The sequence below is a fragment of the Diceros bicornis genome, chromosome 18 (genome assembly GCF_020826845.1).
Source record: "Diceros bicornis minor isolate mBicDic1 chromosome 18, mDicBic1.mat.cur, whole genome shotgun sequence".
NCBI lineage: Eukaryota > Metazoa > Chordata > Mammalia > Perissodactyla > Rhinocerotidae > Diceros > Diceros bicornis.
The window spans coordinates 39,637,311-39,643,310 of NC_080757.1; positions in this window are offsets into that span (position 1 = coordinate 39,637,311).

A 6,000-nucleotide genomic window follows, 5' to 3' on the forward strand; every position below is an offset into this window, starting at 1 on the left:
GCCCCTCTTGGAGAGAGGCTGTCAACTTTGTGACTGTTCCTAACCGAGTTAGTAGGTGTTGGGTCCAGTCCACATGAGAGTGGGGAATACTTGGGCCCTGAGGATAGTGATATTCTGAGCTCAAACCATCCCCCTCTGACAGGAAGGGTGGTAGATCTCTGGGGGGGAGGATGCCTCTTCCCCACTTTACAGTGACAGGGAAGTGGCTTTTGTAGTCAGGCCATCTGCCTTCCCTGTCCCCCCACCTCTCACCAGTAGTCCTTTCTCTAGGCTTGGCAGGGTTTCCCCAAGGACTGGACTCCTAAGGGAGTACAAGGACTCTCTTAGTTCTGGGCAAGGGCCATTTTCAATTTCTCTACTTTGTCCTGACTATCTAGTCTGCAAATATCAGAGACAGCCTTTCCCGTACACCACCTCTTCCCTGCACAACACAATAGCTTCCTAGGACCCGCAAGCTCTCTGGCTTGCTGACCACAAAGACGGGACTCTATGATGATCCTCCACTGTGTGAGTGAAGAGATGCTGACATCCCTTTTGGCTATACAAGGAACTCTCCGCCCATACAGCCCCTCTCAAAAACCCCTCTTACTTACTCCACTTTCTTTTGCTGTCCATTTCTTCTCCCTCAGCACTGATAGCGGCTGAGCTCCCACCTCTGCTCTCTTAACCCTGAGCCCTACCCTCTTCATCTTGTTGGCTGATCTGGCTGGGGAAGGGGTCTGGCTAGAGAAGAAGCACAGGTGGAAACCAGCCAGCCAGAGTGACATGGCAACACTGGAGCAGTAGCAGCAGAGGAGCTAGGCCAGAGTGGGGACTTGGGTTGGGGTAAGAGGCTGGGAGGAACAGGGTTTTTTGTACTCAAGGGGACAGGGACATTCATTATCTAGGCTAGAAAGAAGTATCCATGGCAGATTGGTTCCAGGAACTCTCGCATATACCAAAATCCATGGATACTACACTTACACTATAAAATGGTGTAGTACATTGGGCTGGCCTGGTGGCGTAGTGGTTAAGTTCACGTGCTCCATTTCAGCGGCCCGGGGTTCGCAGGCCCAGATCCTGGGTGCAGACCTATGCACCACTCGTCAAGCCATGCTGTGGCAGGTGTCCCACATAAAATAAAGGAAGATGGGCACTGATGTTAGCTCAGGGCTAATCTTCCTCACCAAAAAAAAAAAAAGGTGTAGTACAATGAATACAGTCAGCGCTCTCTATCCTCGGGTTTCCCATCCTTGGATTCAACCAACCGCGGGTACTAAACCTGCGGACAACAAGGGTCAACTGTATAAGGAAAAGTGGCAAGAGTCTATACCCAGAAACACTGAAATACTTGGTAAGCATACAAGGCACAGAAGGTTTCAGCTTCCCTTCTCTCCACAGGGAAACTGAGTCATTCCCCTCCCCTAACTGGAACATTTTCCTTTGGAAGCTTGCCTGGGTCTCCCCACTATGGGATGGGGAGTTAATTGGCAGCAGGTGGATGGGGAAAGAAAGAGTCGTTCCCACACACTCATACACAGCTGGTTCCAAATCAGCTCCCTTCTCCCATCGGTCCCCACATCAATCCCTGCTTTCTCTCTATCTGGGGGAGAGGAGAATGGGGGAGAGACCTACATGGTGGCCCCACCTCAGGGACAGCTCCTGGACCCCCCAAGTTCCCTGTCTCTATCTTCCCACTGCCCCCACAGAAGAGCTCCAGAAAGAGACCAGCCAGGATGGTGAAAAAAAGAATTTGAACCAGTCCTTGGAGTATTTCTTCTCTAACACCCTGAAGGATGCCTTCCCTCTCCACATTCCCAGCGCAAAGAAGAAGTGAGGGGGCTGGCCCCGTGGCTTAGCGGTTAAGTGCGCGCGTTCCGCTGCTGGCAGCCTGGGTTCGGATCCCAGGCGCGCACTGACGCACCGCTTCTCCGGCCATGCTGAGGCCACGTCCCACATACAGCAACTAGAAGGATGTGCAGCTATGACACACAACTATCTACTGGGGCTTTGGGGGGGAAAATAAATAAATAAAATCTTTAAAAAAGAAGAAAAGAGGGGCTGCGATCCTGAGGACTGGACAGTGGCAGGGAAGGGAGGCCAGTCTGCCATTTCTTTTTTTTTTTTTTCTGAGGAAGATTAGCTCTGAGCTAACATCTGCCAATCCTCCTCTTTTTCCTGAGGAAGACTGGCCCTGGGCTAACATCCATGCCCATCTTCCTCTACTTTATATGGGACGCTGCTACGGCATGGCTTGACAAGCGGTGCGTTGGTGCGCACCAGGGATCCGAACCAGCGAACCCCAGGCCGCCGCAGCGGACCACGCGCACTTAACCGCTTGTGCCACAGGCCTGCCCAGGCTGCCATTTCTTTTGCACCACCTCTCCCTCCAGGCACTGAGAGCTACTCTATCCTCTTGGCCTCCACACCAGCCTGTCCCATCATCCCCTTTAACTGGACCGAGAGGGCTGCAGTGTGGTAAGGCCCAAACTCTATGGTAAAGGAGACTGCCCCCCGTCTCTCCTTTCATCTCTCCTCCTGGCAAAGGCAAAGTGAAACCAGAACCTGGCACATAATAAATGCTCAAAAAAATGAATGAATAAAAGTAGGAGAAACCCTGAAAGACAACCTGGAGAAGGTGTCGGCTTCTTTTTCCACTTCTTGCCTCAGCTATCAAAAACAAGGCTCAGCCAGGCCTGAGTCCCTTCCCTGGCTACCTCATTTGTGATTCATAACCAGGGCACCTGATGGGACAAAAGTGATTGACAGGGGGGCATTAAGTGGCCACTTTACTCTTAGCAGGGCAATTGTTGGCTAACTTCCCAGTCTTTCATCTTTGCTAGCCACTTGATCCCCAATTCCCATAAAATGGCCCCCCTTTCCTCCATTTCCACCATTTTTTCTTGATTGAAAGATCACTAAAGGGTGAAACACCTGGGTTTGAGGTTCTCTTAGCTGGTGGTTCCTCAGTTTCCTCTGTTGTCTTTTTTTTCCCCCCCAAAGCCCCAGTAGATAGTTGTATGTCATAGTTGCACATCTTTCTAGTTGCTGTATGTGGGACACAGCCTCAGCATGGCCGGAGAAGCAGTGCGTCGGTGTGCGCCCAGGATCCGAACCCGGGCTGCCAGCAGCAGAGCGTGTGCACTTAACCGCTAAGCCACGGGGCTGGCCCTCCTCTGCTGTCTTTCCAGAACTCCCCAATAAGGGGGGCTGTGTCTGCAGAGTCAAGGGGTGTCTGCTGGACACCTTATCACTTGCTGACATCACCCAGAGCCCAGGTGGTCAAGAGGAGATGGGGGAGGGGAATTATTGAGGCCCAGGCCACAGAGCTAGTTCCAGGGCAGGCTGGTAGAGGGACTGTCCCCTGTTCCCCCAAACTGCTTGGGGCTTATTGGCAGGGGTAGAGGATGCTGTGTGGGGTCTTGGCTTCCAGGCTTATAGGGGAAGCTTTTCAGGAAGATATCTGGATCCCCTGGTTTCTAGGGGTGGGAACATTGAGAAATCTTGGGGTGCTTCCTAGCAACAATCTGGGAGGGAGGGAAGGAAGAAGAAAGAGAAGGAGGGGCTTGGGCATAGCTGCTCCTATGGGAGCCCAGAGAACAGGCTGTTCCTGCTGCCTCCTTGGCAACCAAAATCTAAGAGGGAGAGGGCCAACAGGCATATCCCCTTGGAGGGTCTCTATCCATCCTCACTTGTGCCCCACCCTCCTGCTCTCCTGATGGACTCAGCCCTGAAGCAGAGGTTGGTGGGGGAGGGGGTGGAGAATGGGAGGAGACAGCTCTGGTGGGGTTTCACAGCAAGGAGAAAACACGAGCTGAGAATGAAATGGCTCTGAGAAGAGCTAGAAGCTTCAAGAAATGGGGGTAGGCAGGGCGAGTGGGGTGGAAATAGGGATGATGCAACACTGGCAGGGGCTATAAGCCCAGACCTGGGCTGGATCCTGGCATCTGGCCAGATGCCTGTTTTGGAGGCAGTGTGCCCTTCACTTTGCCCTTGCCCAGGTCTGTTAGCAGCCCATACTGGGAGCCAAGGAAAGGGAGAGAGATAAGGAAAAGATGGGAATGGTAAACTCTCGTCTTTGAGTTCAAGGCGCCCTATTCTGCCCCTGGGGTAAAAAAAGGTGGATCAGGAGGCACTTCATTTTCTATGGCTCTGGGTCTAGGATTTCAAAAAGTCTCCCTTACCCAATATCATTAGGGCCTTTTGTCAAAGAGAGATGTGGTGAGGGAAGCCAGAATGGAGAGGAGACAAACCATTACACTTTCATCTGCACCCTCTGGACTCTGTCACCCTGCCCTAATCCTCTGCTAGACCTCTCCATTGCCCCCTGGTTCTGCCTGATTGATGCAGAGCATAAATGTAGCTCATCTCATAAATGTATCCTACGCACTGGGATTCTGTCCCAACTACTTGGGCAGCCCAATCTCAAGAGACTATTTCCACACAGGGTAGAGCACGCACCCTGAGCATTGCACACGGCAGCCTTGCTCCCCAGGGTTTCAGCCAAACCTGGTCACCGAGGAGGTGGCATCGACTGGCAGACAGCCACCCTCAGTGCACCTCACAGTGCACACTGCCCTGACTCTACACGATGCAGCCTCCTGCCCCACACTGCAGCTGTTGCATGTCCACTGCAAGCCCAGGCTGAACCCACAGGTTCACTTACTACATGCTGACTCTGCACACTGCAGCCTCAATTCCCCGCTACGGCTGCCACTGCACAATGTAGGCTCCCTTCACCCACTGCATACCTCTTATCACCACCACTCTACTCTGCATCCCGTGGTTTTCATCCCAGCTGCCTTTCTCATCCCCATGATTCTGGGGATCCCAAGAGAAGCACTCCCTTCTCCCCCACGCATTGCAAACCCCAGTACCCCCTGTAAGAGAAGTGGCTCCAACAGAGCTGAGGATGCAGGTGGCTGAGACTAAGACGAGCAAGGGCAGCCCAACTCAGACAGGCTGTTGGTCAGAACGCCACACTAACGAACGGATTCTGCCCAGGATAATCTGGGCGACTGGTAGAGTAGTTCCCATTAACACACACATAACCCTCCCCAAGAGTGAATTGTGGAGACAGGGCCCCGCCCTGGGAGCCATGGGAAGGCTGTGGCCCCTGCTGGTAAAACTGGGCTAATGACAGCAGGGGAACCGGTGGGGCCAGGGGGGTGCTAGGGTAATTAGAGCTCTGCCTGGCGCTGGGAGATCCTGAGATGAAAGGGGCTGTGGCGTCCCTGGGATAGCTTTATGTCCATGAATGCAGGTGTGTGTGCGCACGGGGGGTGGGGCTGGCATGGTGGAGACCTGTCCTTTGGGGAAGGGGATCCATTTTTATGCAGCCTGCCATCCTCCTTAGATTGGCCCTGGTACCATTTGGATTTTGATGGGGGCAAACACGGAGGAAATACCACCTTTGTAAAGCTGAGACTGAGGGGATAGGGCAATCCTTGCCCCCTCCCCAGCTCAGCAAGGGGACCAGATTGTTGAGGAAATGGCTGGTGACAGTGAATAGAAAGAGCCTATATTGGAGGAGGGTGACATTTGAAAGGGGAGGCGGTGGATCAGGTAATGACGTTAGAACTGAGGGGGGAAGAGAGGTAATAGGGAGGAAACCTTCAAAAGGATTAAAAGCATAGGCTGATTGAAGTTAAAGGACCTCAGGGGTCACCTGCCCAGCCCTCACATTTTAAGGTTGAGGAAGCTCTGCCCCCAAGAGCAGTGGTGATCTACTCAAGGTCACAGTGAGTTACTGGCAGAGGAAAGACCCGAACTCAGAAACAAACTCTAAACCTCCTAGGGTTTGGTATTTAGACTTTCTCCCGGACTTAGAAGGTGCAGGAGGCTCATCGATACTCCCTTCTCCATCCGCATGGTGCAAACCCCAAAACCTCCAATTCTTCCAGCAAGCGAATGCTATTTTTTAAATGACATCTTTTCTAAAATATGTCACCAAGTACCACTCCTGCCGGAGACGCCTGGAGTGGGGAGGGCGTGTGCGAGGAGGGCGGGGGCAGAGGCGGC